This window comes from Petaurus breviceps, unplaced genomic scaffold (assembly GCF_028583685.1).
Source record: "Petaurus breviceps papuanus isolate PSGF00001 unplaced genomic scaffold, PetGlider_PUasm1.0 151, whole genome shotgun sequence".
NCBI lineage: Eukaryota > Metazoa > Chordata > Mammalia > Diprotodontia > Petauridae > Petaurus > Petaurus breviceps.
The window spans coordinates 20,805,770-20,826,685 of NW_027185712.1; the positions used below are offsets into that span (position 1 = coordinate 20,805,770).

The 20,916-nt window shown below is 38.5% G+C and overlaps 1 long non-coding RNA gene across 1 annotated transcript in view; it reads left to right on the forward strand.

Annotated features, from left to right (window-relative positions):
• The window catches only part of LOC138153850 (uncharacterized), a 70,522-nt gene extending 54,771 nt beyond the window's left edge, over positions 1-15,751 (forward strand). Inside the window, exon 3 of the long non-coding RNA XR_011166481.1 lies at positions 15,599-15,751. This is a non-coding gene — a long non-coding RNA (uncharacterized lncRNA). The remainder of the gene's footprint in view (positions 1-15,598) is intronic.
• Positions 15,752-20,916: the final 5,165 nt, after the last annotated feature.

Here is a 20,916-nt window from a genome sequence, read left to right on the forward strand (position 1 = left end):
TTATTTTCCTGCTGCTCATCACAGGAGCACATTTCACTGTCCCTCTACTGTGCTGTGTGATCTGGGGACTAAAATATACAAGAATGATTATGTATTATGCACAGAGATGCCAGTCAGCCCCATGTACTCATGCACTCTATGTCAGAACTCTGAAAACTCTCCACTACAGGATACTGCCATTTCAATATCTTCTCTATTCAGAAGAATGGAGCAGAAAGGCAGACGGATAGCACCACATACCCAGATGTGTCTGCAGAGAAAATCATAGCTGGCAGCTCTAATTTTGGACCCCCTTTCCTTGATGGTGCTGTTGAAAAAGTCTATTTGAGTAGCAAAGGCAATGGTAGTAGTTGAAAATAGGAAAGCAGGAGCAACATACTTGAACAGTGCATTTTTGATGGTGAGAAGAATGTCAGTAGAGTATAGAGAAATGTGGATTTGCTGTATTTCTTCTCAGAGACCCATAGCTAAATTGTGGGTGACTAACTCATTTCTCCTGAAGTATTATAATAACGGCTTCTCTTTATATATCTTGTTAATATTTACAAAGCACTTTAAACTCATGATTTCATTGGATTTCTACATCAACTCTGGGACAAAGGGAGGGCTAATATTATTATACTTATTCTACAAATGAAGCAACTGGGACACAGAAGCAAAGTGTCTTGCCTTAGGTCACATAGCTGGTAAAGTGGATGAACTAGAACTCAGTTCTACTGACCCAAAATTCAGGACTTGTTTCACTATATTATGTAGGTTTGTGCTAAGCTCTGATTTCTAATAACAACAACTTGCATTTATATAACACCCACTATAGCCACTGAGCTAAACACTTTGGAAATGTGATCTCATTTGATCTTCACAGCGACTTTGTCTTAATCCCTATTTTACAGTTGGGGAAATGGAGGCAAACAGAAGTTAAGTGACTTGCTCAGGGTCACACAGCTAGTGCTTAGTGTTCTTGACTCAAAGAAAATTTTCATTTAGAAAAGGAAATGGATATAAGAACATGTATAGACCTGTGTTCAAAACCCACTGATTGATGGATCCCTGTCATTTCCCCTAAAATTTGATTAGCATCTCCTAATAATATCACTCTAAGGATGATAAGAGCTTGAAAGAAGTAATCAAAGTCATAAATCTTATGACAAGATCATTACCACAGCACTTTCTTTTTCGATAGAGATCTAACATGAACAAACATTCAATCATTGTAGAGTATGTGACATGATGGCTCATTTAGAATGTTGATCTGTGTTTTCATTTCCGTTCTGTTCCCTCTGGTTTATTAGCAGGCATTTGAAGGCTACAATAGACTATGTCTTTACAGTCACAGGAAAAGTTCAGCAAATACAAAATCTCCTGTGTTCATTGTCTGCTAACTATTAAAAAAATTTTTTTTGAGAGACCAAAACCTTGCTAGGGAGACCCTACTCCAGTAAAATCTCTAATCTGTGTACTTTAAAATCATACAAAATTGGGTGAATTACATAATGCTAGATACAAGCTTGATTGAAAATCCCCTGTTTAAAAATGTCGAGTATGGTAGTCAGTGAAAAAGCATTATCAAGTTCCTACTATATGTCAGGCACTGTACTAAGGACTTCAGATACAAAAAAAAAAAGGCAAAAGATGGTCCCTGCCCTCAAGGAGCTCACAATCCAAAGGGGGAGATAACATGCAAATAACTATGTACATATAAGGTATGTAGAGTTGTAAATGGAATATAAGTTCAGAAGGGAAAGCATGAGCAGCTGGAAACCTATAGAAGGTTGTATTTGAGTTGAGTCTTAAGAGATAGAAGTGAGGAGGGAGAGAATTCCAGGTATGGTGGTCAGCCAGTGCAAAGCCACAGTGTAGTTATACCACAGACAAGCAAAGTTTATATAGAAGTTTATATATGGAAAGGGGCCAGATTGAGAAGGGTATTAGATGTCAAATAGAGGACTTTATATCTGATCCTTGAAGTAACAGAGAACCATTGGAGTTTATTGAGCAACGAGTGACATAGGTGGATCTATGCTTTAAGACAATCACTTTGGCATATGAGTAGAGAATGTACTGTATTGAGGGAGAAATTTAAAGGAAAGGAGAGCAATCGGAAGACTAGCAACAAACCTTAAATGTGAAGTAATGAGAGCCTGCTCCATGGGGCTGGCTGGAAATAAATAAGGGAGACATTGTAAATAACAAAACAACAACAGATTGGATATGTGAGGTGAGTGAGAGAGAAGTTTGAGAATGACACGGAAGTTGTGAGCATAGGTGACTAGACAGACAGTGACTCCCTCCCCTTGACAATAAAAGGGAAATTGGAAAGGGGGGGGGGAAGTGACTCAGTAGGGTGTGTTGACTTTGAGATATCAGTGAAACATCCAGTTCAAGATGTACAAAAGGCAGTTACTGATAAAGATAATCTCACTCAGGAGAGAGATTGGGATTGAATATATACATCTGGGAATCATAAGCATGGAGATTACAGCTGAATGCATGAGAATTAATGAAATTATTAAGAGAGATAGTATAAAGGACAAAGAGAAGAAGGAACAGGACAGAACCTCAGAGTACATTCATGGTTAATGAGTGTTACCTGTGTAAAGATCCAGCAAAGAAGACAGGGAGAGCAGTTTTAATTGAACGGTGAGATCAGAAGCCAGACTGCAGAAGATTTAGTAATATGTGAGAGAAGTAGAAGAACCTGTATGGCTTTCTCAATGTATTTAGCAGAAAGGAAGAAAAGAAATATGATAACCAGTGACAAGGGTCAGATAAAGTGAGGATTTTAAAAGGATGGGGGAGACATGAGTGTATCTTTAGGTATCTGGGAAGGAGATTATAGGTAGGAAGAGACTGAAGAAAGGAGAGAGAGTGGGGATGGTACAAGTAATACACTAGAGAAGATGGGAGGGGAAAGGATTATGGGCAGAGGGTATGTCAAGTAGAAGATGACATTATTATAACAAGGTCTCTCCGACTTTCATAGCAAATTTCTATGATCAGGGCAGGTGAGCAGTAGAAATTTTGTCAAGTACAATGCTAAATCTAGTAATTAATTAATTAATTAGATTGATACTGGAACATTTCTGAGTTACTATGATAGGATATGGTATGAAAAAATCTTACAATTTTAATCTGTATTTATGGTTAAATTATAATAGAGGGATGATATCCTCCAAAAGCAGAAATTAGACAAAATAATAAGACAAAAATGTAATGTAATAAAAATTTTCTAATTAAATAGAATAGAAAATTTTAAGAAAGCAACAGGATTAGACTGTTTTCTCTAAGAATTGTATACATATGTATGTGATTGGCTTCCAAATGTATCTAGTATGGAAATTCAGGCTTTGGATATGTTTTAGTAATAAGTTCTCAAAATTGGATCAAGGATTTTACTTATAAAATTGCATTGATAATTGTAAAGCAAATAAAATTATTTCCCCATTTTAAAGTATCTGCTGATAATTTTAAAAGACCAAAGAGTTTATTTTACAAGTTACACCCTCATACATTTTTTTTAAAGATTCTTATATCAGGTATAGGGTTTAGGTAAAGATAGAAACTATAAATGATACATAAAAATTGAAATTCTCTTAAGTTTCCAATTTGGAAAATTATATATAAGAGATTGTACTAAATCACATTGAGTCTTATTACTAGCCGATTTTAACTTTTCTAGGAATCTCTACAAGTGATTTGGAACCAGAAAAGCAGATCTCCTTCAGAGTTATCCTGAGAATGAGGCCTATTCCAGAATGGCCAAGAGAAAATATCCAAGGACAAGAGACATTTAGGATTCTCAAAATGTGCTTATTAAATGAGCATTGGGAGTAGGTTACTGGATACAAGGAGACCTGATGCTACTTAATATTGATGATCATTGTTGTATTGTTTGAGCCTTTTTTTTTCATGGTATTTATGTTTAAGTTTTCTTGGTTACCTTGGTGACAGGTAAATCTCTCTTCTGAAAATTAGTCCGTTGTGAGCCCTATAAGTGGTTTCATCTATAGCCTGACTTACATAGTTCTAATTGTAAATATGTAAAAAACCTTATAGACATGGCTGGAGTGGGTTGCTCCCTCCCCCATGGATCAAAAGGGAGAATTGAGGGGATTAGAACAGTAAGTGGCAGTGGGAATTGAGTGAACCACATTGACTTGATCTTGTGACTCAATTCTGGAACTTTGTTCTTTTCTATTCAGTTATGGGTCTAGTCCAATGTCTGTCTTGTAAGAAAATTTTATTCTATTGTGGGAATCAGGGTAAAACTGTGTTGCATTGTTTAAACCTAGCCCTGCATGGCTGGGAAGCTAGACCATCTTTACCTACTGCTTAGAGACCCTTAACTAAAGACCTATGTTATGTTGATCAGAAACCAGGTCAGATCCAAATATAGATGCAAGGAATTTCTGTGCAATTATGCATCTCAAATAACCCATATGTCTTCTCTGAAAACTGATCTTGTATTATCAATCAGTTATTGTGCCCATGTTCCTTTGATTGTTCACAGTAATTTGTGGAGAGTGGTACACTGTACCTGTTAGCTCTCCCTCTCCCAACTTGGAAAATTCCTAATCTTTCCTCTGATTTGAAATAAGATCATCTAATTTTGTATCCTGGTTAATTGTTTTCTCTTAAAGGTCTTATTTGATTATTTTTAATGCATAAAAGTTTGTTTCTCTCTGTGTTTGAGGTCCATCCCTAAGCTGAGGAGATCTGGTTTCAATTTGTTGGGCAATCGGCATGCAATGCTTATTAAATCAATATATCCAGAAGCTCCAACCTTTGTTTCCTCAGTCATTTCATTTTTCACCTGCTGCAAAGTTATTTTTGTTTTGTTTTGTGAAGATGAGTTACCTTTTCATGTGAGGTAGAAGTGAAAGAGGAGATAGTGGGGGGAAATACTTGAGTTTTGTGAGATGAGGGAGGAGAGGAGAAGAGGGGACTCCTGAAAGATAGAATCAAGATATATATTTTTTTAAGCAACAGAGTAGGTACTAAAAGTTTGGACCAACTTCTGTGGAAGATGGAGTAAATGGATCAACTGGGGAGAAGTAGAAGGTTTACCATTCTGGAGAGCAATTCAATTGAGTTTAAATAACACAAATCTGTAGGGAACCAAATCACCATTTTTCTGGTGATTTTCTCCAGTTTTGTTCAGTAACTCATGAACAGGCCTGGAAAAGGTAAAATGGTGGGAGTAATCTAGCATTGTGGTTCAGAAAATTATTAATAATATTTATAAGATAAAGGGAAAAGGAATATGGATAGAGGATAACATAGCATAATATAGACCTGGTCCACCAAAGGGTATAGATTGAGAAAGGAGAAGAATATAGTTTGTGCAAGTATGCTAGCCCAGAAAAGAACAATAAATAGATGGATCAGACACCTTGGTAGGTACCAAGAACAGATTTAGGATCGATAAGGCAGAGGGAAAAATGAATGATAAAAATATTGTGGTTACCTAAAGGAATTTCAGAGTTCATGAACATATAGGTGGAACATTTGTGTGTGAGGCAAGATCAAGAATATGACCATCTCTGTGTATAGCTGAGGTGACATGGGAATGAAAAAGACTAATGAGCTAAGAATCTAAGGTATTTCAAGACACATCAAAATGTGTCTTAAAATCTCCCAGGAAGAGGGCAAGAGTTGGATACAGAGAGAAAGACAGCAGATGCTACCTTTAACTCATTGATAAAGCCCTCCCTTGCATAGCCCTCGCTCACTCAAATCCAAGCCAACTCCAAATCATGTCATCATTTCCCATATGTCATGGTCCTCTTTGAGAATGAAGAACAAACATAACCTGTGAGTAGCCTCTCTTCTCCTCCCCCTTTCTTCTCCCTCTCCTCTCTCTCTCCTCTTTGTCCTTACCTGGGGGTACTCTGCCCAGAGGACTGTACGTTTCGATGGCCAAAAGCTGCCTTAAAGACCAAGCCTTAAACCCAATTCACTCTGGAGCTCATAGATTGGACAAGAAGTCCCTGCCCTCCAAGTACAGAGTGAACATAAATACTAAATAGTAACTGTTTCTCTTTTGGCTAGGAAGCCTGAGAGTCTTCCTTCCCAGTTTGATTTTTTTTTCTTTTTTGATTAAAGGAGTCACTGTCTTGATTAACTTCTTAGAGACCTATTCACTGAATGGGCATTACCTCATTCAAAGTGAGAATCTGAAAAAACCTTAGCCTACACGGGCCAAGGTCTTCCATTGCATCCTGGGACATCTCCAGTCATCCTGATGAATATCTGGCCACTGGACCCAGATGGCTCTGGAGGGGAAAGTGAGGTTAATTGACCTTGCACAACCCTCACTCACTCAAATCCATGTCAACCGCAAGTCATGTCATGATTTCCCATATGTCATGATCCTCTTCTAGAACGAAAGGACAAACACAACATTGATAAAGAAGGGAGAATGACCCAGACATATGTAGATAATGGCCACAAGAATTTGGATTGAGGCTGAGCAAGGTCATTAGCCTCACCCTCTCCTCCAAAGTCATTTGAATCCAGTGGCAAGACCAAAGTATTTCCTGTTATCTGAGCTCTGTCCTGGGGCCCAAACTTGGGTTCTCCTTTCAACTCCTAAGGCATGGCTAGGCCCCCCCAACCATGCTGTTCCACAAATGATCTTGCTCCAAGGGGTCCCTCCAGTGGCTCCAGACTATAGCTGTCCTCCCTGCCCTGGAACTAAAACCAGGGACTCTGCTCTCCTGCAAGTGCCCACAGCCAGCAGGGTCCCCAACCCTCTGCTACTGCACTCACCAGCTGTGTGCTGCTTTCTTCTCCCTGCTATCACAGCCTGGTACACCTCTGGTCTAGCTGTGCTTGGCATCCCTCTACCAAGGAAGGTTCTTGAATCTTTTCCTGCTACTCTGCCTTTGGATCCCCACAGGACCCCTCCAGGTGAAAGTTCCTGAAGCTGAGGCTGCCTCCTAACCCAGCTGCCCCAGGCCTTTGTTGATTCTAGACTTGATCTGGAGGTGTTTACACTTCACTCAGGCTGAACCTCTGCCTCTTGAGTTTGGGTCTTTCCTGGGGTCTTCTCAAGTTAACAGTTGCTTTACCTCATCTTTTGGGTTTCTTCTGCTGATCTTGAGGCAATGTTCCATCTTGTTTTTTGAGGGCAATTGGGGTTAAGTGACTTGCCCAAGGTCACATGGCTAGTTTTTGTGTTAAGTGTCTGAGTCTGGATTTGAACTCAGGTCCTCCTGACTCCAGGGCCGGTGCTCTATTCATTGCACCACCTACCCGCCCCCTGTCTTTCTTTTTGTGGAGGGAATCTGGAGAACTGAACGTTTTCTGACCTACTCTGAATCTTTCCAGAATCCTCTCTTGGTGAAAGTAATATGATAATTATTTTGCAAATGAGAGGGAGTATAGCATAGTCAATAGACACCTAACCTCAGAGCCAGTAACACCTGTGTTCAAGTCCTGTCTCTGATATACTCAATATATGACAATGGGTAAGTCATTTAGCCTTGTCGTGCCACTGGCACCTTTCTCTCTTTTTAAAATTAGATTTTATTTTTTCAGTTTATTAAGCATTTTTTTCCCTCCTGCCCACCCCCACAGCTGAAGAAAAACAAAACCCTTGCTTTCATCAAGCATAGTGAATCAAAACAAATTCTATTAGTGTTGTCCAAAAATATCTCATTCTGAATATTATTCCATAACCTGTCAAGAGATGGATATCATACTTCATCATTGGTCATTGGTTATCATGGCTGAATATTTCACTTAGAGTTCTTTAGTCATTTAAAAATTGTTTCCAGTTCTTTGCTACTACAAAAAAGGAAAGAGCTTTTGTTCACATAGGACCTTTTTGAAGTTCTTCTATCTTTTTTGGGCATCAGTCGATTATTGAAATTGCTGGGCCAAAGGTACGTACAATTTAGTGACTTTGGGGCATAGTTACAAGGTGCTTTCCCAAATGGCTGGGCCAATTCACAGCTTCTCCAACAGGGCATTAATATGTTTTTATTTATGTATTTTTTTTTTACCTATAGCCTCTTCAATATTTGCCACTTATTTTTTGGTCGACTTTGTCGATCTGTTGAGTGTAAGGCAGAACCTCAGGGTTGCTCTAACTTGCATTTCTCTACTTAACAGTGATTTGGAACATTGTTACATATAGTTATATATAGCTTGGATTTCTCCCCAGGAAACTCTCCAAGACGATGAGTTACAAACTATGGTCTAACCTGCATTGGTAGAAGAAATTTCTCACTGAAGCTCCATACACTAACAAAATCACAGGCCCAATCTCTAGCACTTTGTTGGACATTACTTGTCCAAGGTCATATGACTAGTAAGTGACAGAATCTTGTTTCAGGCTTATGCAGTTTCATGATTTTAGGCTTTCATTGCCTTATGTCTCCTGTGTATTGGGATCTTATTCATAAACTTACTGAAGAACTCCAATGTAAATCTTTACCTGCAAGGCCCAAATTTACCAAATATCAGTTAAGCTCCTGCTATGTACAAAGGGCTGGGGGCAGCTAGGTGGCGCAGTGAATAGAGCACTGACCCTGGAGTCAGGAGGACCTGAGTTCAAATGCGACCTCCAAACACTTGATAGTTACTAGCTATGTGACCTTAGGCAAGTCATTTAACTCCAACTACCTTGCCTTCCCCCCTCAAAAAACAAACAAAACAAAGGGTTGCAACAAGAGCCTTCAAGACAACAAACTGAAGCTTTGGAATTGAAAACTTAATAAGACCTGCTACTGTTAAAACGGCAGATAGCATAAGAGTTCTAGCTCGACTGGAACAATTTGCAGATTATCACTTTTACCTGTGGAGGTGGGGTGTGGCCTACGATGTGCTGGTAAATGTTTCACAATCAACTCTCTGGATGGATTTATGATACACTTTTAAGGTGAATCTAAATTATTAAATTTCACCACTTTCTTAAGTCTAGACAAATGACAAAATACTATCTCAAGCCCTGATTTGCAGTGTTTACTGATTTCTGAAGTGCAGATACTCATACTAAAACTTTAACAATCAGTTCTCTGAGCAGGTTAGAGACCAGACTGTAAGTCATCAGAACAAAAAGTAGAGGGGCTGAAGAATGATTTACAGAGGGTTGTCTGCAAAAAATGGAAGAAGCCCAGCTAAAAACTGCAGAGAAGTTGAATGAAGGATACTGTCAGGTATGCCTCATCTTTCTTGACCTCAAGCATAAACCATGCACTAGGGAAGAATTCAAGAGGGAGCAGGGAAGGGCTCTTTCAGTCCATATGGGTAGGGGTGGAGGTGGTGCGCTTTATGGCCACCTCTAGTTCTAAAAGAAAAAGAGAGATTTTTAAGGACTCCCTCAAGGAAATAAGAAGTTACTTTTCTTACTGTCTGGAGCATAGGAAATAAGAGGAAAAAATAATCCCTGATACATTAAAAATGCAGTTTAAGTTTAATGCTGCATATCTGCTCTTTTCCATATCTGCTACCTTCTCCATGAAATCTTCCCTTACTCTACCAGTGGAAAATATTCTTTCACTTAAGAAATACTTTCACCTCTTGTAGCCATGGACACTGTGGAACCCTCTCTCTTCCTGGATACTCTCTCCTCTCTGAAATTAGGTAGTACTGCTCTCTTGGTTTTTTTCTTCCTATTTGATCTCTCTTATTTTACTTTGCTGATCATTATTAATATCATGCCCCCATCTGTGGGCATACATCAAGGCTCTGTCCTATGCCACCTTCTCTTATCTGTCTATTCTCTTTTACTTGGAGAACTCATTCTTCCATGGATTCAGTTATTATCTTTCTGCAGATGATGCCCAGATCTACATATGCAGCCCCAGTCCCTTGCCTGACTTCAATCATTTATTACCATTTGGTTATTGGTTATTGGATATTTCCAGTTTGATGCCCCACAGTCATCTCAACCTCAACATATTCAAAACAAACTTTATTCCCTTTCCCACCAAACCCACATATCTGTCTATATTTCTGTTAAGGACATCACTATCTTTCCATTATCCAAATTTGCCAAATCTATGTCATCCATCTCCACTCTGATCTACATATCCAAATCAGTTTCCATGTCTTGTCAAGTTTCCCTCCACAACATCTTTCATGTATGCCCTTCTCTCTACTCACATAGCCACTACTCTCATCACCTGAACTACTTCAGTAACCTTCTCTTTATCTCTCTGCTTCATATCTCTCTCCATTCAAATATATTCCATTTTGCATACTCTCTATGGACCAGTCAAACTGGAATTCTTACTGTTCCTTGTACTTTGCATGCCTCTTGTCTTCTTAATGTTGTATTGGCTGTCCCCTATGCCTGGAATGCAGTCATTCCTCATCTTTGTACTTTAGAGACCCTGGTCTTCCTCATGACTCAGCTCAAGAGTCATATTCTCAATGAAGCTTTTCCAGATTCCACAAATAGCTACTGCCTACTTCCCTCCCATAATTGTATATCTACTGTATATTTACTTTAAATATACATCTCTATATAAACAAGCTGTCTCTCTAATAGCATGAGAGCTTCTTGAGAGAAGAGCTTGTTGCATTTTTGTTTTTTGTAATCCCAGAACCTAGCACATGGTAGGTATTTCACACATTGTTGGTGATTGATTGATGAGTTATGTACAATTATCGGGTGATAAAGTTCTAGAATTTTCAGTCTCCTTGTGACTGTGTCCTGGCATCCTTGTTCTTCCTATCATCTTAAAAGCTCCACCACTGTAAGTTTGTTTCCTAACAGTGCTATCTTTCAAGAAGATTTCAGTCTATAAAGAAAGATAAAATACATATTCATATAACTATAATACAGAGTAGTCATGAAAAGGTCATAATAGAACTATAAAGAATAGCATGGGCATTAAGTGAAAGAGTATTTCTTACTAGTAGAGTAAGGGAAGATTTCATGGAAGAGATAGCAGATATGGAGAAGAGTATCACTGTAGCATAGAATCAAATGAATCTTTATTAAAATAACTTCTCCTGGTTAAACTGCATTTTTAATATATCAAGGATTATTTTCCTCGGGCAGCTAGGTGATGCAGTGAATAGAGCACCGAACCTGAAGTCAGGAGGACCTGAGTTCAAATCCGGCCTCAGACACTTGACACACTTACTAGCCATGTGATCTTGGGCAAGTCACTTAACCACAATTGCCCTGCATTCGCCCCTCCAAAAAGAAGAAAAAAAAAAGGATTATTTTTTCTTATTATTTCTTATGCACCAGACAGTAGGAAAAGTAACTTTTTATTTCCCTGAGAAAGTCCTTAAATACCTTTCTTTTAGAACTAGAGAAGGCCATAAAGTTTCTCCCCCACCCTCCCAGATATGGAGTGAAAGAACCCTCCTCTGCTCCCATCTTGAATTCTTCCCTAGTGGATGCTTTATGCTTGAGGTCAAGAAAGACCTTGCCATCAGGAGCCTAGAACTGCTAAGTGGCAACAGAAATTTATTATTCTCATTTCAAGTTAGTATAATAAAAATTTTTGTTGTGATTTTCATGGTGTAGCTAGAAATTCCAGTCCTTAAGAAAAAATGTCAGAAAGTGATGTAGTTTAGTATAGTAGAAAGAGTGACCAAGTTGGTCTCTGTGTATCAGTTTCCTTATCTGTAAAATGAGGGTTGAATCAGATGACCTCATAGATCCATTCTAGCTCCATATTTATGATTCCATGAGTCTATAATGCCACTGTTGAGTTTTTACTGGTTCTCTTACTACATTTATTCTCCATTGATCTGTGTCTACTTTCTTCACATAGACCAGAGAACATACAGAATTTTCTCTCAAATATCTGAATTAAAATGCTCAGCTGAAGTGTATAGGAATGCAAAAGTAATGCATTGTTTTGGAGTCTTAAATGTTGTTGAAGTCTTTGGATCTTAGATCTGGAATGGAACTAAGAACTCATCTAGTCTAAACCTTCTATTGTACAGATGAGGAAATAGCGAAGTAAAATCACTTGTCTGAGGTGACACAGGTGAGGAGAACAGCTACAGACAGAACCTAGGTCTGACTTGCAACTGAGTGATTTTTATCCTGTATCACACATTATCTCTGATTCCACTCTGGAAATATCTCTCACTAATAAAATTTCTCAGAAATTGTGTGAAGAGGATTGTTATGATAATGATTTGTAGAGTTTTTAAGGCTATGGAACTGGAAGACTTACAAAGGTTATTTGAGCAATTGTAATGATTCTCCTGGAAGCACAACAATGCCTAGTATATGGTAATCAGTTAATCAACTAATCAATCAACAAGCACTATTAGTATTATTAATTACTAATTAATTTTTATTTATTATTTTATTATTAATTAATAATTAGTATTATTAATTATTCACTAAGTATATATTAATTAGTATTATTAATATATTGTATTATTGAACCATAAAGTACATGTGAGAGAATACTGGAAAGGTAGGAAGGGACCAAATTGTGAGCACTCTTAAATGACAAATGGAGATGATGTATTTAAAGTACTTTACAAACCTTAAAGCATCACATTAGAGTATAGGATTATTAATTTAGACCTGGAAGGGAACTTAGAGTTCATCAAAACCAGCATTCTCATTTTACAAATGAGGAAACTGAGGCTCAAAGAGGTTAAATAATTTCCTCAGGTCTTGTAGCTAGTAAGTTATTAAGATGGGAATCAAACCCAAGTCTATGTGACTCTAAGTCCAAAGTTCTACCCACTATTAGCATATCATTCTTTTGGCAGCACTGACATATTTATATCATCCAAATCCACACATAGAGCCTTTGATGGACCTACTGTCTGATCCTGGTTATGCACTATTTAGGGGCTGTAAAGCTGGGGTCATGTACTACTGGAGATGTTACAGAATTACATTTTTTTTTTATGCTTGGCATAGGGTCAAGGGGGTGGCTGTTCTTGTCTAACTATAGGAGATACATTAGGTTTGACTAATCTTGGTTATAATGATTCATTTTTATTCTGGTTTCCAAGGGACCTTTGAAAAGTCATCATGCAAAATAAATGTGACATAACAGGGACAGAGAGCACATGCAGTGCTCAGTGGAAGAACCACGGCATTCACCTAACTTATATTTAAATGGTATTTTAAGGTTTATAAAGTATTTTTTACAGCAATAATATTAGTTAGATTTTTGCCAAGTATTATTATTACACACACACACACACACACACACACACACACACACACACACACAAACCTAGAGCCTCCAAAATAGCTAGGCCAGATTAAATTTACACCATGGATCCCTATCTACTCAAAACTCTAGGTCATGACACCTTGTCATATGTTTCCTCTTTTTGCCCCTCTAGTCAGTGAGGGGGACACAATTAGTTCATGGAAATAGCATTTAATGAAATAGCATAGTTAGACAAGTTGTAAAGTAGAATATATCTCCCATAAATGTTAGGGCATACTCTCCCAAACATACATATGTATATAGAGATCATAAATTAGGAAATCCACATAGGGAACATGTGGCAAGGGAACTTTAGGGCAGTTAATTCCTCTAGTGCTGTAGGCCCACTTGGATTTGCTCCCCACTTGGGCGTGGTATCTGTATAAGTTAAATCCTTCCCCCCAGTCCCCATGGTTCTTGGTGTGCATTCTAGACATAGGATGCTGCTCTACTTTTCTCTGGTAATAACCCTGCAGCTTCTGGGTTCCCCATGGATCAGACCAAGTCCCTCAACTGTTCCAGACAGCTATCTCACTTAGGGTTAGACCTCCCTAAGGTCCTCTCTGACTTAGCATGTAAATGAAATGGAGTCAGACAAAAAGGTCATTTAGGGAAAGAAGCTAGATCATTGTTCTAGTTTGCATTTCTACTTTTATTACACATATCTCCCAGCAGCAAACCCTAACTGGTTTGCTGATGGATTTTGACCAGGGAAAAACCTCCCTTTCTCCATCAATATAAATGAGGAAAATAAGATAGAGAGGTTAAATGACTTGCCCACATTTAAACAGATGGAAATGTTGGAATCTAGACTTGAACTGGTGTCTTCTAATTCTATAGCTCCGTTTTCACTGCCTCAGATTAATGTATCAGGATATTCCTTTCCCCCAACATGGTGCCGAAGGCGAAGAAGGAAGCTGTTGTCCCCCCCAAGACAGAAGCCAAGTCCAAGGCCTTGAAGGCTGAGAAGGCAGTGCTGAAGGGTGTCCATAGCCACAAAAAGAAGAAGATCCGAACATCCCCCACCTTCCGGCGACCCAAGAGACTGAGACTCGAAGGCAGCCCAAATACCCTTGGAAGAGTGCCCCTCTCAGAAACAAGCTCGATCACTATGCCATCATTAAGTTTCCCTTGACCACCGAGTCTGCTATGAGGACAACAACACCCTAGTCTACATTGTGGACATCAAGGCCAACAAGCATCAGATCAAGCAGGCCATAAAGAAGCTGTATGACATCGATGCGGCCAAGGTCAACACACTGATCCGGCCTGATGGAGAGAAGAAGGCCTATGTCCGTCTTGCTCCAGACTATGATGCTTTAGATGTTGCCAACAAAATTGGAATCATCTAATTTGCCATGTCCCCATTCCACCTACGATAAAAATAAAAGTTTTCCAGAATAAAAAAAAAAAATGTATCAGGATATTTGGTTGTTCTTTCCAGAGTCAAGACTTTGGGAGTTGTTGCTTAAATAAGTAGCTCCTTTTCTTGTGGTAGTTCAATTCAATTGCTGCTTTCATTTTGGTAGGAAAATAAGAACTTAACCAGGGAAAGTTTCCAGCTCCAAAATTCAATGCTATTTCAATGTGGAGGAGACACTGATGGCTAGTCTCCCCAGTCACAGTTCTTTTTTCAGAGATGTCCTCCAGGGATTTAATCTCTTAGAATTCTCATTAAGTGACTTTCTCTAAATATAAAACTCCCCTCTCTTGGGGGATTTTGTTAACTCATCAAAATCAGGAAAGTGGATGTGCTCCTTGGCCAATCCAGAAATAACATCTTGAGCCATTATCAACCAATACTTTGGTGGGGGTTTGCTTTCCCTTTTAAAAGCTAGTAGAAATAATAAGGCTCTTCAAACCATGAAGAACAGAACAAATTCCAAGTAGGAAGAATATGGTAAAAGATGCACTGAGATGAAACAGAGGAGCATTGATGGAGGAGGTAGGAAGGATACATCAAAAAGCTTCCTCCATATGAGGGCATTGACTCAGACCATTTCATAGGGTCTCTTGCAGCTCTAGGACTTCATTTATATAGTTTATAGGAGTCCAAGGGCTGTTGGACTGGAAGGACTTTCCTTCAATCAGAAGGTGTGGTAATTGAATGTTTAATTTGGTAGAGAATTAAGTTCAAATCCTGCCATAGACACTTACTAGACATATGACTCTGGGCAAGTCACTTAACCTTTCTTCACTTCAGTTTCATCACCTGTAAAATGGTGATAATAATAGCACCTGCCTCACAAAGTTGTTGTAAGGGAAAAAGGACATAACGTATGTAAAACACCTAGGGCAGCTAAGTGCCACAGTAAATAGAATGCCAGGCCTGGAGTCAGGAGAGACCTGAATTAAAATCTTACTTCAGATACTTATTACTGTGTGACCTTGGGCAAGTCACTTAACCCTGCTTCTTTCCATTTTCTTATATATAGAATAAGCTGAAGAAGGAAATGTCAAACTACTCCAGAATCTTTGCCAAGGAAACTCCAAAAGGAGTCACAAAGAGTTGGATATGATTGAATAATAACAACAAAACCTTAAAGAGTCGTATAAACATTTGGCTCAGGAAGAGTCCGGGTCAGACCTTGTACCCAGGTCTTCTGATTTCAAGGTCAGTGAACTTCCACTAAATCACATTGTTCCTAATTTCTGGGATTTAAAAAAGTACTTGTTAAACCTTGTTAGTTTTAGGCCTTGGAGGGTACAGTATTTGCTGATACATTTATAGCTATGGAGTTTGAAAGACCAGAATCTTAGACCTTGTTTGCTTCTTAGGCTTTATTGGTATAGGGTAAAGATCAGTTGAATCAGAACCTCCTGACTACCCAAATTTAAAATTCAGTAACAAGCTGCTTTCTTCCTATCATTGCCCTATGAACATCACTCAGATCCCTAGTCTAGTTCTTGTTTTCTTGTCCCACAGGACCTCTACTGGCTTCCCCGATGCTTTGTTGCTAGATCATATTACTTGGATTCCTAATCAACACATTACGTTTCTTCTTGAATTTATTTCATTGACTTTCTTGATCTGAAGTAGCTACATGCTCCTCTCTACCTTGGCTGATCTTTATAGTTTGGCAAGTGATAGTGGGTAGAGTGCTGGACTTGGCACCAGAATGACATGTGTTCAAATCCAACCTTAATAGCTATGTGACCCTGGGCACCAACTTAATCTAAGGCTAAGTTTCCTCATCTGTAAAATGGAGTTAATATTGCCTGTAGTATCTATACCACAAGGTTATTGTGAGAATCAAATGAAATAAGATATGTTAAATGCTATATAAATTTTAGTTATTATCAATGTTTGACTGGATGAATGGTACCATCCTTCTTTAACTAATCCATCAATCCAGATAACTGGCCTACCCCATTTATTCTCTCTTGTCTTAGCAACCTTTTTTTTGGTTTGTTTCTGATATAAAAAGAATAGAAAAAGAGGATTGTATATGAGACTTTGAATCCTATATTTCAAAAAGTACATAATAAATTCAACATGTTTGTTTCGAAGTTGACCTGCTTGTCCATGACTCCTTCTAAAATGTCTTCTGTTCTCTTCTGTGCATTTTTAAAAAGGGAACAATATTAGTAACCCTATTCTTCTGATTATTCCCTTCTCAAAAAAAAATGTCCCTTATAATAAATATAGTCAAGCAAAACAAATTCATACATTTTGCCCATACCTAAAAATACATACTTGAATTTGCACCTCTAGTCTTATCACTATCTTTCAGGAGGTGGGTAGAAAGCTTCATCATTGGTCTTCTGCAGATGTGGTTGGTAATTGCATTTATCAGAATACTTAAGGTTTTCAAAACGATATACCTTTACAATGTTGTGGTCATTGTATGCATTGTTCTCCCAGTTCTACTGATTTCACTCTGTATTAGTTCATACAAATCTTCCCAAGTTTTTCTGAATCTATTTATTTTGTCATTTCTTATTGTGTAATAATATATTCCTGCATCATAATTTGTTCAGCCATTCCTCTATTGAAGGGCACCCATTATTTCATTATTTTTTACTTTTTTTTTTGGAGGGGGAGGGCAGGGCAATTGGGGTTAAGTGAATTGCCCAAGGTTACATGGCTAGTAAGTGTTAAGTGTCTGAGGCTGGATTTGTAGGTCCTCTTGACTCCAGGGCTGGTGATCTATTCACTGTGCTATCTAGTCCCCCTGAAGGGCACCCATTTTTCTAGTTCCTTGCTACAACAAAAGATCTTCTATGACTCTTTTTGTATGTATGATTTCTTTTTCCTCTTTTTTTGTATTGGAAGATATGCCTGTATAAAAGGTATGTTTTAGGGGCGGCCAGGTGGCTCAGCGAGTAAGAACACCAGCTCCAGTGTCGGGATGACCTGGATCAAATCCGGGCTCAGATACTCAGCACCACACACAGAAATAACTGGCCATGTAACCTTGAGCGAGTTACTTAACCCCGATTGCTTTAAAAAAAAAAGGGTATGTTTTCTGTTAACTCAAATCTTTTTGCAGGACCAGGTTCTGCTCCTTTCTGTATTCATGTATGGAATGATTTAATCCTATTAGGTTCCTGACCTTGATTACCTAAGCTCTTGCCATTGACTTCCATCGCTGGTGTGTCTGTGTTCTGAACACTGCAAGGTTTGAGGCCTCACAGATGGTGTGGATTTAGAGGTCTGTTGGCTCTCAGCCCCACATCTGGGGTCAGAATGGTTGGGGTATTAAGAAAATATTTATAACCCCTCTTGGGCATCCCTCTCTAACCATGTCATACTTCCTGTTCTCTGGAATAGAGTGCTTTGGGAACCTTGAGTTGCTCAGGTCAAAGTGACATGGACTTCTCTTCTTTCCTGTTCCCTGCCTCCCTAATCACGGTCAGAGTATCTGCATTCACAGCTGGAGTGGTTGAAGAGCCAAGGGTTTCCAAGCCCCTTGGGTATTCCTGCTTAATTCCTGTCCCTTGAAATGCCCCTTTTGCTCTATTCTGTTGCTGCCTGCCATCAGCTTGGCTAGCCCAGATAACAGAAACTCAGGGTTGGAAGAGAGCTCCAAGGTCATCTAATCCAACAGAGTTGACATTTGGGACTCTCTACACTTTACAAAATACTTGGTTTACATTATATGTACATTGGTTTTTGTTTTAAATTTATATGTACTTCGTATGCTTTATCTCATTTGTTCCTCAGACTGTGAGATAGCTAAAGGTAATGTCTCATAATCTTCAGTTGTTAAACTCACCTTAAACTGCTTTGAAGCATTCAGAAATAAGTGGAAGGAGTAGTTGCCTAAGGGAATTTTTTTATTCTTAAAAATAATTTGCAATGTATTATTAGTTTTTTATTTGCTTTATACTCAATAAACACCAGTAAATATGGTTGTTTTCACACTCAAAATATAGAAAAAAAAGAACTGCAAAACACCTTTCTCTTTACTATTAACAGCTGTCTCTCTTTTTTTAGCATATATCATAAATTCAACATGTTAGTTTCAAAGCTGTTCTGTCTTCTCCTGTGTGTAATTTTAAATATTTCATTACTATCACTCCTTCCATCCCTTTCCAGAAAAAAAAACAAAACCAAAAAAGAATAATGACCATAAACAAAAACAAACAAAAGCTCTCTTAAGGGAGGTTTCAGGCAATTTATTTCAAGGTAAACAGAAAACATCTCAAAATGTAAGGAGATGAATAATTTGGTTTTGAAGACCTCAGTAAACTGGAGTTTTAAAAATCATTTTCTGCCATCAGCACGCTCTTATAATTTAAAGAAATTCAAATGAAATTTACATAGTAGTCAGTTACACTTTAGATTCTTGGTAGGATGTTGATACCTCATGGAATGATCATGGAGGTAAAGTACTTTCTGTCCATTACTAACTTTTCATGACCCCATTGGAGTTTTCTTGGCAAAGATACTGAAGTGGTTTCCTTCCCCAGCTCATTTTACAGATGAGGAAACCAAGGCAAACAGGGTTAAATGACTTGCCCAGGGTCACATAGCTAGTAAGTATCTGAGGCTGTATTTGAACTCATGTCTTCTGGACTCCAGGTGTGGCAGTCTATCCATTGCACTACTTGGCAGCCTGTTCTGTCCATTACTCCTGCATTTATTTTACCACGTTGATTTGAGGACAAGTTAATTTCTTTGGGTTTTGTTATTTTAATTCTAAAAAAGGTTAATACCTATCTGTTAGGTGTTTTGACCAAGCACTCTGAGGCCTGAATAATGTTTATTAAACACCATTATGGTGCTTAGTATGTACTATACAAAATGCTAATGGCCATCTTGCAGAGGTTACCTACTGAGGGTCACTTGACTTTACAGACAGCAGTTTTCTCAGTTGGTAAGTTTACTTCTATAGCTCTACCTTGCAAACTGTTCTTGCCTCAGGGCTCTGTCCTTGGCCTTGTTCTGTTCAACAATTTTATCAATCACTTAAATGATGACATCTAGATTGCATTCAGATGTCAAGCTGGATGGGACATCTGATACAACTAGATGATAAAAGCTGCATACAAAACCAATCTTAGGCCTTCTAAGTGGGCCTTTGATGATAAGATGCAATTTAATAGGGATAAATGAACATGGATTCTAATAAATCAATTGCATATTTATAAGATTGCTGTGTGTGTGCTCATGGAGGTGGGAGGGTAGATGTTGGGGCAGGGTAAAGGAAGTGACTGGAAAGCAGTTTATGTGAAAATGCCCTGCACTTTAGTAGAAGGCAACCTCAGTAAGAATCCATTGGGTTGATGTGGCAGCCAAAGAATCCCATCTGAGATTATCTTAATGAGAAAACAAGGCTGAGAATGAGGGAGGTCATAATCTTATTGCATCATACACTGGTCAGTCCTGGGAAACACATTTTATTTTATTTTGTTTTGAAAAATTTTGAATTTATTTATTTATTTACTTTTAGTTTATAACATTCAGTTCCACAATACCTTTGATAGACTTGGGTAAATGGAGAGGGGTAGGAATATAATTTGGAAAAAAAAAAACAAAGCATTTGCCAGGAGAAACAAGTTGTAATCAACACAATATTGACAGATAGATTAATTCTAGAGATATGTTTTTTAAAAATTTATTTATTTACTTTTAGTTTACAACATTCAGTTCCACAATCCTTTCAGTTTCAAATTTTCTCCCTTCTCTTTCCTCCCCATATCAACAATGCAATATTCACAATGCCTACAGTGACTATAAATATGCTTGATATGGTTATTAATCACAAAATATACCAGGTTCTCTACATGGGGGATAAAGCTAGAACATTTATTCAAGTGACAGAAAACTGAGTCCCAAAACCAGAAAGTCAAAGCCATCACAGTAGTTATGAAGTTGGCACACATAGTGAATGTACTAAACACCCACATTCTCAAGCCTTCAAAACAGAACAGGCTTCCTTAGGCAAAGATCCTCCTCTCCCCACTCACGGCAAATGCTCAGTGTCCATGAAGCATGCTCCCAGCAGCTCTGGCCCGGGCCCCTCCCTCTGCAGTTCCCATCTCTGGAAGTCCTCAGCAGGAGTCCTTAGCAGAAATTCTGGCTGGCTCAAAAACAGGAGTTTGCAGTGCCTCCTGCTGCCATTGCTGCCGCTGCCGCTGACAATGCTGCCGCCACCACCGAACCACTCTAGCTTGGCTTCCACTTCCTCTTGCCCCACCCCTTCCTGCTACATCAGCAAATTCAAGAGGCATGGAAGATCTTTAAATCCCATAATGATAACACTCCCCTCCCCCACCATGGCATCATGCAATCAAATATAGGATA